The 15692-nt window shown below is 36.3% G+C and overlaps 1 long non-coding RNA gene across 1 annotated transcript; it reads right to left on the bottom strand.

Moving 5' to 3' along the window:
* Positions 1-1737: 1737 nt before the first annotated feature.
* Positions 1738-13791, bottom strand: LOC128164178 (uncharacterized). The gene is made up of 4 exons (XR_008240913.1): positions 13645-13791; positions 12757-12865; positions 4333-4437; positions 1738-2108 (listed from the first exon to the last, which is right to left on the bottom strand). It is a non-coding gene; the product is annotated as an uncharacterized LOC128164178 (long non-coding RNA).
* Positions 13792-15692: the final 1901 nt, after the last annotated feature.

Raw genomic sequence — 15692 nt, 5'->3', positions numbered from 1 at the left:
ATTTACTCTCGCCACAATTTTTCAAACTCTCACTCCACTCTCATCCTACTCCCCCTCTCACCTTAATCTCTCTCTCATCCCTCGTCTCACCCTACATTCTCTCATCTCTCTTACTTATATATCTCACCTCACTTACCGCCCAACAAAATCCAACCAAACTCTCTCACCCTATTCTCAAGTTACCCTCTCCCTATTCTCATTCTTCTCACCTAACTCTCTTACCCAAATCTCACTCCCCTCCTATCATGCCTGTCCCCTATTCACCCACTCTCTTACTGCACTCTCCTTCTCACAACCAATCCACTCTCCCCCTCACACTCCACTGTACCCCACTCTTTCTCTCAACTCTCCCCATCACACTACCCCTCGCATCCCACTCTCCCCGACTTACACCCACTCTCCGTCTCATACAGCAGCCTCCCTTCCACACCTCACTCTCTCCCCCTCGCACCACACTCTCTCCCTCTCTCTGACTTGCACCCCACACCACTCTCTCCCCCTAAACTGCAACCTCCCCCTCGCACCTTACTTTCCCCCTCAAGCCCCCTTGCACCCACTCTCCCCCTCACACTCCACTCTCCCCCTTGCACCCCACTCCACTCTCTCCCCATCCCAACTCTCTCACACCCACTCTCTCCCTTGCGCAACACTGTTTCACTCACATCCCACTCACACACCCCCCAACCTCCCCCCCCCCCCACTTTCCCATCCCTCTCTCTCCCTTTCACACCCACTCTCCCCCCTTGAACCCCACTCCACTCTCACACACCCCAACCTCCCCCCACTCTCCCCCTTGCGCCCCACTCTCTCACCCCTTGCACCCCACTCTCTCACCCCTTGCGCCCCACTCTCTCACTCCCTTGCGCCCCACTCTCTCCCTCCCCTTGCACCCCACCCTCTCACTCCCTTGCACCCCACTCTCTCACTCCCCCTTGTGCCCCACTCTCTCACTCCACTTGCACCCAACTCTCACACCCCAACCCCCTCCACTTGCGCCCCACTCTCTCAACCCAACCCCCCTCCACTTGCGCCCCACTCCCCCCTTGCACCCCACTCTCCCCCCCCCCCACACCCAACTCTCCTCCTTGCACCCCACTCTCTCACTCCCACTTGTGCCCCACTCTCACTCCACTTGCGGCCCACTCTCTCACTCCCCTTGCACCCCACCCTCTCACTCCCTTGCGCCCCACTCTCTCACTCCCCCTTGTGCCCCACTCTCTCACTCCACTTGCACCCCACTCTCTCACTCCCCCTTGTTCCCCACTCTCTCACTCCACTTGCACCCCACTCTCTCTCCACTCTCACACCCCAACCCCCTCCACTTGCGCCCCACTCTCACACCCCAACCCCCCTCCACTTGCGCCCCACTCCCCCCTTGCACCACACTCTCCCCCCCCACACCCAACTCTCCTCCTTTTGCCCCACTCTCTCACTCCCACTCTCTTCCTCACTCCCCAACCCCCCACTCTCATCCCCCTTGCACACCACTCTCTCTCCCACACATCACTTTCCCCCTCACTTACTAGTAGGGGGAAAGAGTTGGGATTGAGGGCAAGAGGGGATCAAGATTGGGGAGTGGGGTGGGGGTGAGAGTTGGATGAAAGCATGAGAGAGAGAGAGAGAGAGAGAGAGAGAGAGAGAGAGAGAGAGAGAGAGAATTACACTATCTTTCCACTTTCACCAATACTTACCCCCCCCCCCCCCCCCACCACCACTTCCTTACTCAAAGATAACAACAAACCAAGGAACTTTAATAATATAAACTCAAACGTATAAACATATACTAGTAAGTCCAAACATACAAACATTGATCATTAGATAGAATAAAGTCTTTTGTGCCAACCATGGATTATTTTCAAACATCCATTGCCAATCTTTTACATATAAGCACACCAGCCTTTGTGCATAAATTTGACCACGAAAATGACAAATATCTCCTCAAAGATAGGTCTATTTTTTTCCAGAATTTAAACGCATGCAATAAAGATGACTCATTGTCTCAAAGAATTCCAAAACAAACAGTTGCGTTTCGGGGTTCCTGAATGATGAATCCTTTGGTTATTCTTGATGCTCCAACAGAGATTATTATGTTTGGTTATCTTTGGTACCTACAATTGTAATAAACATTAATAACCAAATATCTACATGTAGACTTTTTGTTCCAGATTGATAGCATTATGTTGTGGTACAAAATAGCTATACATCGTTTAATTAAACTCTTCTAACGAGGGGGATGAGATAAGAATGAAATCAACAAAACGCTTAGAAAATATGTCAATTTTCTTTGTGATTTAAGCTTTCAACTAACATTGATTATTAGCTGTTTTGTAAAGAAAACGTAGGATCTAAACAATATTCTGTTTCCCTGCTATTAGCAATACATTTTTATCATGTCATCTGAACAGATGATCATAAATATGTGACAGATTATCGATAAAGGTAAGCAGATATTATATTTTAATTCACTTAAACCATATATGCATGATTAATACAAAACTAAAGTACCATATGTAGTACCATCTCTTGTATTGATCCTAAATTCCCAAATGTAAAACATTTGTAGTATAAGACTTGTACTGAAAGTTTGACATTAAACTAATGTATTTTAACTAAAGTAGATATATCTATAAATAGCAATAGATTTGCAAGCCAAGAGGGAACAACAGAATCTTGAAAAAGAGCATGTTTTTCTTACCACATCTACATGTGTATCACTATAAACATCTAATGTATGTATTAATATGCACATGGCTGTTCTTTATAATTGCTTCGGTATATAAAAAAGTAAAAGGCAATGTAACTACTAACATTTTCTTTTAAGGAGTTTAATATATATAATGCATTCATCAAATATATAATTTTTCAGAATCAAACATTATTATAAGCACTGCCTACCTAATACCAACATTTTAACATAGACAACTCTTTAACAAGATCTTTCAAACCAAGATTTTTGCAATAATTCAGTATTTCTTTTAATATTTTCAATTTCAATCAATTTCTTTTTTTCATCTCATTAACCAACAAATATTGTTTCTATAATTTTCAGATTTTTGTGGGATTTCATCCAGCAGTTTGCTTTAAAAGAATTTTTAAATATTTTAGTTTCATATTTTGGTGTAGAAATATCATTCATGATTATTTTGTCTTTCATTTTCAAACTTCATAACACTTCACTTTCATATAAGAATTCTAAAACAGAAACACAATCTGGAAGCAGACTGATATTTTAAACAATTAAAAACAAGAGATGTTTGTGAAACACTTATGCCCCCCTCCCTTGGAAATTACATCCACAAAGAAAATGAACGTAAACTTTTAATAACTGGAATTTTCCTAAGTCCAAGGGCCATAACTCTGTCGAAAATAGCTCTATCATACCCAAAATCAAACTTGACCTAGATATTATCATGATAAACCTGTATACCAAATTTCATTTCAATATGTTCATCCTCTGCGAAGAACATGAGCGGAAACTGCAAAAAACTAGAATTTTTCTACGCCCAAGGGCCATAACTCGAAAATTGCTGTTATTCAATAAGACTCAAGGTAAAATCAGAATGGTATTCATCTTTCAACAACTTACAATTCTTAATAAAGATTTTTAAAGCTTTTCTTTAAATATTCCTATGTAAAAATTTGACCCCCCCCCCTTTGTGGTTTCATCCTACCCCAGGGGACTATGATTTGAACAAACTTAAATCTACACTATCTGAGGATGCCTCCACACAAGTTTAAGCTTTTCTGTCCAAATAACCTTCCAGAAGAAGATTTTTAAAGATTTTCTCTATACATTCTTATGTAAAAATCCATCCCCCTATTGTTGCCCCACCTTAACCCCAGGGACCATGATTTGAACAAACTTTAATCTACACTATCTGAGGATGCTTCAATACAAGTTACAGCTTTTCTGGCCTAACATTTTTTGAAAAGAAGATTTTTGAACAATACCAACAAATTTTCAATATATCTTAACTCCCCTTAAAAGCGGGTGTGGCCCTTCATTTGAACAAAAATAAATCCCCTTCACCAAGTGTTGCTTTTTGCCAAGTTTGGTTGAATTCTGCTCAGTGGTTCTTCAGAAGATGAAAATGTAAAAAGTTTACAACAACGACAACGCCGACAGACAACAGACAAATTTTGATAAGAAAATCTCACCTGAGCCGAAAAATGTGTCAAACAAAAAATCTAGGACTATTTGTGTATTTTGATTTCAGTTGTTCTTCATCGACATGCATTTTTATTTATCAATTAATTATAAAGGAGCCAGAAACAAAATATAGTATAATGAATACATGTTTCTAAAACATGCACACTTAAAAAACACTTAACGGTATCTGTTGCAAGACCTGCTGGTGCTGCGATGATGATGATGATGGGTTGATGAAGATGTGACGACGATGATGAAGTGGTTAACTTCCTTCTTTCAACATCTTTCTTCGATGTTAAAATGAAAATTAAGAACATTAAATTAATTTTCACAAATTTTAAGTATAAACAGTAAAAAGATTTATATCATATTTTATATGGCCTATGAAGATGCCAATCATTGCAAAAATGAATACAGTAAAACTTGTTTATTACAAACATGGATATAGTGAATTCTTGGATAAAGCAAAGTTTCTTTGAGTCCCCGGTAAAATTCTTGACAAATCTTTGCAAAATTTTACGGTTATAATGAATTCGGATTTAATAAATTTACCGATATAGTAAACTGACTTTGAGTTCCGTAGAGGTTAATAATAACGAAATTTAACACTTTTATAACGAATTTCAAAAAGTTTAAACAAGATTGCACTACCATTTAACATATAATAGTTTCAATGAATTTATTTTCATATAAATTTTTGACTCACACTCTGATTCGTAAAGGTATCAAAGTAATGTATTTTTATTCTAAGCCTAATTTATTAACAAAACTTATAGTCTGGTGAGAGAAAACGTGTATATAGTTAATTCACTTTAGTTATTATTACAAAATCGTTATAGGAATATAAGGAATTAGGGATATAACAAAGTAAATCCATTGGTCCCTTAGGACTTCGCTATAACCGAGTTTTACTGTATAGGCTACATTGTACTTAACCCGCGTCAGCGAATACATGAACCGCCATAACCTCATGAACACCAAAATCAGACACTTCATTTATGTAAGTGTTTATTGTAAGTCAGTACACAGGACTTAACAAAGAAGATGGGAGAATAAAGTGTGTAAAATGCCTACAATAGGATTACTGAAACTGAACTTTATTTATTTCACAACGATTGATAAGCAAGGTTTACAACTTATATTAATATCTCTCGTTGGCACGGATGTTAGCGCGAGGGGGTTATTGGTGTGGGAAGAAGTCGGAGTACCCGGAGAGAACCCACGTGTCCAAGCGGGCGACCGCCATACCCTATCACATACAGCCACTGTCGATCACGAGGATCGAACTCGGGTCGCAGCGGTGACAAGCGAGTGCATTGTCCACTACGCTACTTGGACACCTTACAATAGGATTAGAATATCTATCAGATTATCTTTGTATTTTTATCTGCACCATACAGATAAGCAATAAATTTATATATATATATATATGGTATAAACATTTGCATACTTCCCAACCTCCAACATGTGAAAATCTGGTCATGACCAGATTTGGAAAGTAAAAAATCTGGTCATAGCGCGTAACGACATTCACGACATATTTACCATGCACTTCATAGGTATATACAATAGAAATATGTTTAATAACTTATGTGTAATACTTTATTGCAAAGAAGCATTTTAACTAACAGTTGCTGATTTTGAATTTTGTAAAGTGATCTGACCCAGGAAATGGTAGGTTGTGTTCAGTTAAAAAAAAATGCAAAAAGAGTTTCTGCTACATAAACCTTGCCTTTGAACTCTGTAAATGATGGCATGAAAGTTGTAAGTGACTTGGAAAACTTTTGTGTATTAAAAAGCATTCTATACATGATTTAGCGTTTTTGAATGTCAGATCATTTTGGGCACACAATCCAATATTCAAATGTGCGTTACATAGAACACAAAAGCCTCGTTTTGTACACGATTACTTTGTTTTACCTATGGGGATTCATTTTCCAAGATATGTTGATAGGTACAAAAATATCGTTTTCTTTTTGTTGGTTTTGATTCCGCTGGCCCTGATGAAGACCTTTTCTTATTGAAAGCCATCACATTTAATGATTTAAACTTTCGGTTAGTCAAAACAACTCACGATAATAATTACACTTAATGTGTCTGTTCTAGCCATCGGCATTGTTTACGCGTTACGTAAATCCAAGCTCAGCTTGGGTTCATAACTGGAAGTCACACGCGCAACGTAATTTACGAACCAAATCCAGAAATAAGGAGATTTTCGGGTTGTTCGACAAAAATCGGGTGAAAAGCATGACCCGCCGGGTCATAAAAAATAATCGGGTGAAGGGTCGAAAAATCGGGTGTGACCCGACGAAATCGGGTCAGTTGGCAAGTATGCATTTGGTATAAATTTAATGAAAATCCATCAAAATTTGTAGGCATGAGAGAGCTTACAAGGTCACAAAGTCCCATAACTCCAACAAAAAGTATCGACCAATGCTGATTTTCGAACTTGACCAAGGTAATAGTGGTATAAACATTTGGTATAAATTTTATGAAAATCCGTCAAAGTTTGTAGGCATGAGAGCGCTTACAAGGTCAATTTTTGGATAAAACAAAGTCATTTTTGTGGTCAAAGTCCCATAACTCCAACAAAAAGTATCAACCAATGCTGATTTTCGAACTTGACCAAAGTATTGTGGTATAAACATTTGGTATAAATTTAATGAAAATCTGTCAAAATTTGTAGGCAAGAGAGCGCTTACAAGGTCACAAAGTCCCATAACTCCAACAAAAAGTATCAACCAATGCTGATTTTCGAACTTGACCAAGGTAATAGTGGTATAAACATTTGGTATAAATTTAATGAAAATCCGTCAAAATTTGTAGGCATGAGAGCGCTTACAAAAAAGTGTGACGGACAACAACTTGCGCGAGGGGATAAAAAGTACCCCATATGACCATCTTCTTGACGAAGAGTGTTATTTAGGGGCAAACACTTAGTGTCGGTATAACTGTCTAATGATAGCACCTAATTTATTTTAAACTTGGTTTATTCTCAAGGGATAAACATTACATCTACAAAAAACGTCATGATAATAAAATATATGATGAATTCTTAATTGTTTTCTCGCTAGGAGTATAACCGATGTGTGGAAAAACTTGTATGACAAGGTATTTCCCTGGGGGAGGAGGGTGTTCGAGCTTGTTGGGAGTGGGGGGGGGGGGTCAGAGGGATTTGTTTGCCAAAATGGATCCGTGTACATGTATGTATTGATAACCCACTACATCTAATCGTCGTGTTGGATACTATATGAAAACATTTCACATATAGACATTTTGCCAATATCCACAAGATGTCTGCACCAGAGTAATTGCTTACACCTTAGTATTTTATCAGATGTGAGTTGATGTCCGAAAGCAATAAATGAATTTCACCTAATAAGTAATACTTGAGAAACTATTTATGTCCTAATGGGACTTAAACCCCCGCAAGGCTTATTTGAAATGGGACAAATAATTAAATTGACTAATAAAGGTTTGAAACACATACCAAAAAAAAAAATTCTAGAATTGTAAAAAAAAAAAATTACCTAACAAAGAAAAATTAAAATCAAAATTGTCATAATTTCACTGTAAATGCATATGTATAACAGTAATACATTTACAAATTTATGTATCTGAAATCTTTTCATTTATTTGTTTTAAAGATAACAAAAATGGGCCACATCGCTCACCTGAGCAACAATAGGTATGATAAAATCAGCTTAACACACATCTTCCCAAGTCAAGGGTTTCTGATCCGCTGTGCTCTACATAAACCCTTGACCGAATAATCAGAGTTTGACGGGGTTAGAAACCTCGCACGCTGGTTGGTGTCATACAAGTTTGCATGATCCCATAAGAAACGTTGTTTCAATAATAATGTTAATTGTGAATTGATCAATGTTGAACCGTTGTCAAATAAATTTGAGACGGACTAGTAAGTATTTGACTTACTGATATCTGTTTTTAAACCGAGTGAATCCATATTTTCTACGAATTTGATTTTGTTCATGGGAACAGCCATATTGCTAGACTGTGTCTGTTTATAAAGCATTCTCTGATTGGTCAGAACAAAGGTCACAAAGGTTTAAAAATGAGTACTCTCGCTAGATGGCGTAATCGTTAACCCGCATATGTGTTGTCTTTTCGGTCAAGGGTTTATGTAGAGCACAGCGGATCAGAAACCCTTGACTTGGGAAGATGTTTAACACTGTCATGATTCAAACTATCTTGGCAATGTAGTATAATACATGCAGATCCTGTATAAGTAAGAGTCCATTTTTTTTACCCTGGATATTCTTATGTTTATAATCAAGTCCCTTTTTTAACAGGATTATTTTATAGTCATATCACCTGTTTTCCTGGCTGATTATAGATTCTGAGAAAAAGATTTTTAAAATTTTACTGTATATATTCCAATGTAAAACTTTGACTCCCATTGTGGCCAAACCTTATTCCCGGGGACAATGATTTGTACAAACATGAATCTACACCCTTTGAGGTCGCTTCCACACAAGTTTCAGCTTTTCTGGCCAAATGGTTTTTGAAAAGAATATTTTAAAAGATTTACACTCTATATTCCTATGTAAATTAAGACCCCCATTGTGGCCCCACCCTACCCCTGGAGGTCATGATTTTCACAACTTTAAATGTACATTACATGAAGATGCTCCCGCACAAGTTTCAGCTTTCCTGGCTGAATTGATTCTGAGAAGAAGATTTTAAAAGATTTACTCTATATATTCTATGTAAAACTTTGACCCCCCCCCCCCCCATTGTGGCCCACCTTACCCAGGGGATAATGATTTAAACAAACTTGAATCTTTAAAAGTCTTACACTATATATTCCTATGTAAAAGTATGACCCCCAATTGTGGCTCCACCCTACCCCTTGGGGTCATGGTTATCACAACTCTAAATCTACACTACATGAGGAAGCTGCCACACAAGTTTCAGCTTTCCTTGCTGATTGGTTCCTGAGAAGAAGATATTTAAAGATTTACTATATATATTCTATGTAATACTTTAAACACCCCCCCCCCCCCACCCCACTTGTGCTTTCAGCTCAGGTGAGCTAAAAAACCAACACAATGACAATAACCCCTCCCTTTGCAGTAAATGGAAATACCGGTAGCCAAGCAATGCTCCTCTGTTGATAAAACTTTAAATATCTTTCTAATAAGAGTCCGGGTTGACAGATGCAGTTAGTTGTTTCAAATTTTCCCTACTTTCTTCTATTCTAAATTTAAACAACTTCTAAAAATAGTTAATTTCTTTATTAATAATGATATTATTTATTTCCTTATGATAATAGAAACTTTTGGTTTACATGAAACAGTTTTAAAATAGCGCCAAAACCACCGCCCATTTTACAGATTATCAATTTTCCCTAAACACATCCTCCATCTAAACCATGGCTCAGATAATGGCCCCCTTGGACAAATGAATTCAGCCACACTTAATAAATATTGTCTTTGATGTTCTTATTATTAGCTCCTAAGAATTTATCATTGACAAACAAAAATTTTGCATTCTCAGTTGATAGAATTATACTTACAAAAAATAAACTTATTTAAGACATAAAAACAAAAAACCTCCATCTGAATGTATTTATATAAATATATTTTAGAGTGTTTTAATACTATCAATTAATTAATAAAATCTGTAAGGATTACCTCCCTTTATACTATTCAACATCAGTGAACAATATATAGAATAAGGAAAATGAAAATTGTCATAGAATCATTAAATCTTGTCTGATCTTAAAAAACATTGCAGGTACACATCTTCAGATGGTGTTCAACATATGTACAAATTTTCAGACTGTTCCATGCAGTATTAAAAAATTTCTATAGGGGGGGACAAAGTTGCATCTACAGACAGACGGACAGGGTGAAACCAATACCCCCCTAAACTTCGTTTGCGGGGGTATAATAAATTAAATAACTTATTTAGGGTATACATAAAAATTAAGATATGTCAAAAGTTGAATTAATGCTAAGATGAGTCAATTCGTTTCTTGAATGCGCGATTTTAGTTTTGATGGATATGTACTCTCCAGAAAAGGGTAACCTATTTAAATACGCAGGTTAACTAATCAAAGTCATGGCGGAAAAAGTAGGGCGAGTTAATCATCAGGCAGTTACATGTACCTTGGATCTGACTACTTTCGTTTAAGATATGCAAAATAAAAATCTGCTACTTATCTTCTATTGTTTATTTTAAATTACAAACATTTTTATACCACTGAAGATTGGTAGTAAGCCACATAAATAAATTTGTAAACATAAACAAACCGTGTTAACAAATCTACGTCTGTGTGAATAGATGATGCATGCATAAAACAAGAAATTTGAATCGGGTCGGGTAAGGTTACAGTCATTTATCTGATTCAGAAAATCTTTTTTGGGACGGTGATAATAGTTATAGTGAAAGTACTATATTTGGTATGGTTACATTTCTGCCCCCATTTTAACCATTTTTTAAATACGTGTCATATAAAAATTAAATCTCCATAAATCATTGTACAGAGGTTGCCTATCACTTTAATCTTGATTTTAGTCATCATTACTCATTCGCTGTTTATATATGACGTCATCTAATTGACCCTATTCCCGCAATTTTGAAAGAAATCAAAACATTGTCATTTTTTCTTTATATATTGCATTCGGGAGTATTGAGCGCAGGTCTGCTCAAGTATGATTATAACATATGATTTTCTTCCTATAATATATATACACATCATACTGAAAAATGGTACTTGAGCAAGCCTGCGCTTGCATGATCAGATGTTTCCAAGTCGAAAATAATACGATTTTCATGACATCATTTCCACCTTATGACGTCACTGTGGTGATAACCTTTTACGCACTTATTTTTAATATGATTTCAACTATCTGCCACTTTATTTTTAAAGCTCTTTGAAAAACTTAAATTTTGGGGGTGAAAATGCATAATACCGTACATACTCCTTTGGCATAAAGACCTAAAGAATATAATTTAGATAAGAGAACATACAGCCACTTCCTGGTTTGAAATAAAATGAAAAAGTTAGCATTTTTTTTTTAATTACAGTCAGCGGCAACAAGAAGAATAGAGGCCACACACATGAAGCATTGTATCATATCTTAAAATGTTTAAAATTAGTGTTAATTTCCGCGTTTGCGTAGGATTTTATTTAGTTTAAATGAATTTTACATTATTATATAGTTATTGACAAATACATAAAAGTTAATGTATGAATTTTTCAAGGAGAGGGTTTCGAAAGATCGATAATTTGTATTCCGAGTTTCCCAATCCCTTTGACCCCCCTCCCTGATCTCGATCTCTCTCTCTAAATCTGTGCACGTAATAAACAACTCTTGATTAAATAATCTAAGATCCCTGCATATCAGATTTTACAAACAAAGGCAAAACAAATATTTCAGGCTTGCATGAGGCCCCCAAATACATATGAAGACCAAATTAATACATTTATTTTTGACATAAATGTGAATTAACACTGGGGTTTTTTTTAAGTTATAAAGTGTATGTTTTTAGATGACTTTTTTTTTCCTCTTGAGTTTTTATCCGAACTTAAAAACCATACAGTATACATGTATCAGCTGTGTATACAAGTACATATACTATTATTATACTTATTAGGTTAGTTACTGACTCACTACGGAAATTTATTGGGTTGATCAATCTCATAGATGGCGAGGCGAAGCCGAGCCGTCTATGAGATTGATCAACCCAATATATTTCCATAGTGAGTCAGTAACTAACCTATTAAGTGCTTTGTTTTCCCGAGGACTTATAATCAAGCGACATATTTATTCACAAAAAGCGATGATCTACGCAAAGCCATGTACAAGATGCTTAACTGCTTAACACCTCGTCCAATTTAACTCATTTAAACTCTTCAAAATTTTCAATCTCACCTTTCAATTATACCCTTTAAAAAACTTTGCTTCACCTATGTTCACTTACAATGTTTTGTTAAAAATTGCAAATCAATTTTAAAAGTTTTCTACCTTTCCTCTGCAGGGATTTGAGCAAATTTCGAAGCAGCCATTTTGTTCTGCTCCAGACAAAACACTGTGACGTCAATATTCTAAGGGCAACTACTCTAATTTTAAAGAATTTCAAAGGGCAACTACTCCAAATACTTTAAGAACTTACAGCATGCGGTTTATGTATTAAATACCATGGAATGTCGAAATAAGTAAAGAAAGCGTCGGCCAATGACGGCCATATCGCCTCATATTATTTCTCACCGAACAAATATAGAGATATATGAGGCAATCACGTGCTATGTCTAAACCAATGAAAGTGTGACATTTCAGTCCAAGGGAAAACAAATGTTTGCTATGCATCTAATTTTATTATATATATTAAATGTTGGTATATGATAATCAGCCACGTAGCATCGTTTTTAAATTTGAGGGGGGGGGGGGGGGGGTTCAAAGAAAATCAAACATAAAATGTAACTATGCCAATCATCAAATTCATTTTGGGGAGTGGGGTATAAACATTTAAATTAAATCAAAAGATATTTTCTGTTTTGAAGACACTTCCTCCCCCATTCCTCCCCAGCCGATGCTACATGTCTGACTTTTGCTAACTAAAGCAATGTAGCTTACGTTTACTATTGATGACCCGAGTTGCATTAATTGATATTGTCTTCCCTCAAAGGAGATTTCGTTGAATTGCTCAGATTTCCCAATCAGTTTCGGCACAGGTGGATTTTTTCTACGTTTTACATGGAATATGAAAGAAAAACAATATGAATAAATGAATAAAGTCATGAACAGTAGCATGCATGGATCTAGAGGAGGGTGTCAGGGGAACCAGATACCCCCACCCTCAACACAAAAAAATGCAAATCTTTTACATTTTATTTCAGTAAATTAACCGAAGTTGTCAAAAATTAAGCCTTTGATCACCACAACAAACAAAACAGGTACGTACGACATAATCACATTAAAGTACGTAGCTTGAATTGCCTACATGGCTTTATCCACCTACCTGAAGTAGATTTGTAAAGCTACTCAATCGTATTTGTTTCTAAATGAGCATTTGTACAAAACGTCGCACTTAGGAACATCAATAATGTTCTAATGATCTAAAATAATTACTGTAAAAGGCAAAATTGCATAAAAATTAAGGTGTCTTAATAAACCTACTTCAAGTAGGTAAATAAAACAATGTAGGTAATTCAAGCTACCTAGCTAAATTCAGTGATTGTACCGGTACATGCAGGACCTGCACAATTATTCTTTGGATCCCCCACCTCCTTCCCCCGAAGTTTTAATCAGCTCAAGAAATGTTGCTGGTAAAATTTAGACATGTATCACTTCCAAATCTGTCACATACCAGGGTGAATACCAATTTCAATAGCATCTTGTTATTTAAACATGATGATGAAAGAATAAGAAGTGTTTGAATAGACTGCTATATAAACAAAAAATAAATCATCAAACGGGTGAAAAGAGCTCGCAAATATGTATACTAATTTGATATTTACGTACCTTTGAATTTTGCAAGGATAATTTCCAGGCGGGAACCTGTTCTTGTAGGCCGTGCATGATTATTTCAAGTCTGCTGCTCTTGAGGACTGTTCAGTACAGTGCGTCTGGTCCTTGCTCTTGGTCACGTGGGCAGAGGCCGACCGTACAGTGAGCTATTATCATGGACACACTTGTTGGGCCATCAACCATTGACCATACAGTTAAATAATGGATTTTAGGGTGCGGATCATAAATTGCAGATTATTCCGCGAGGTTGGTTGGGGGGGGGGGGGGGTGAGGAAAATATTAGTAGTTTGAAGTATATGTACATCAGAGACATAAATAACATGTTATTTATGTCTCTGATGTACATGTACACATGCTGGGTTTTTTCAGAGGCAGGGGGATTGGGGACCGTCCAGAAAACCAAAATTCGTATCTGTTCAGGGCGAAGTCCTTTTATGAACAAACTCATCATTTTATAGGAACCCCTCCCCCCGATTTTAAAATGTAAATTTGTATTATGTAAAAATATATATGTGCTTGTATGTAACTTAAACGTACATATACATATAATATTGCTGACCCCCCCCCCCCCCCCCCCATTTTCATTTTTTCCCCTATTATTTTCTAACTGTAACTTAATTAATGTAATTTTTCATTTCTTTTATTTTCACACTGCTACATTCTGTAAAATGCTTTCTCCGGTGATTCATGCGGAATATGAAGGTGGCGACATTGCAGAAAAATACATTACGTTAGCGGCTAATGATTTTTTTTGGAAACTGTTTAATACCTATTTATAGGCAATTTTCCCCACTTATAATAGAAATGCTGTAATTATCTCAAATAAATGCTTTTAAAATTGCTTATTTAAAGAATTTCGTATTGTTTTGTTTCCAAGAATCGGAAATTCTGTTACAAAAATACCGTGTAAGGGGTTAACCATTATGAAAATGCACAACTTTTCAAAACTTTTCTAAATACGATCGCATCTGTACTAGTGCCGGATGATGTTAGCGCACTCATTACAGAGGTCACATCAAGTTCCCTGGGACGACAATTGCTTTTACCATTGTATTACACCTACCATCTTTTCAGCAGATAAATTATCCCCATTCTTTTGTGATATCCTATCATTTAGACCTTTATTTAAGAAGGCAATCGATAGAAATCAAAATTGATAAATAGTTCAGAATTTAAAAACATCAAAGACATAAAAAAAAATTACCAAAATATCCGTTTTTATAATAGTTTGTCGCAATTAGTCTGAGTTATTTTTTGTTCCTTAGTGTTTCTTTTCTATCAAGCATATTAGACGCACTTTCTCATTGCTGGAAACTTAGGTTTCTTACGGCTAGATATTATGCATATCCTCCTTTAATTAAAAGTATTGTTTGTTATTGGTGGCTTCACTGTCTCGTTTAGCAAGCTTAACAGTACCTGCAGTTTTTAACTACGCTAAATTAAAGTTGATATTAAAGTAGGTTTGTGAAACTTTTTTTATGATGTCATGTATTTGACCAAGAGGTGCAGAAGATAAACTGTTGAATGTTGTTGTTGAATGAAAAGAAATTGTAACAAATAGAACAGTGTGCATTCTTTGCTAACAATTTATTTCATTATTTTGTCGGAAGGTAACAGCTGTTCATATTGTATACATGTGCCCAAACCATTATTGTTATATAATTCCAGTTTTGACTAATAGGGTGTGAAAGTATAATCTGAGACATTGCACAGTGGTTTTAGTACAGTGTAATAATGATTTTTACATGTATTTCAAAGAAAATAATGATATTTTAAAATAAAATGTAATCGCTCGCCTCTATTTTTTTTTATGTCGCTCCTAAATTTTCAAATTTCAGTATTTTAATTTTAAAATTATTAAATCGCTCGCTCGCCCCAATATTTTTTTGACTAAAATCCGAAGACCAAGAAATCAAATTGGTGTGGCCTTACCTAAACCAAAACGCCAAAACGCTCAATAATGCAGTGCACTCTGATGTTGAAATACATGTAGATGTGAAATAGATAGGATAGTGATGAGATAAATGTTTATTAATCAAATA

Source organism: Crassostrea angulata, chromosome 9, assembly GCF_025612915.1.
Source record: "Crassostrea angulata isolate pt1a10 chromosome 9, ASM2561291v2, whole genome shotgun sequence".
NCBI lineage: Eukaryota > Metazoa > Mollusca > Bivalvia > Ostreida > Ostreidae > Magallana > Magallana angulata.
This window is presented reverse-complemented; position numbering and strand designations above follow the sequence as displayed.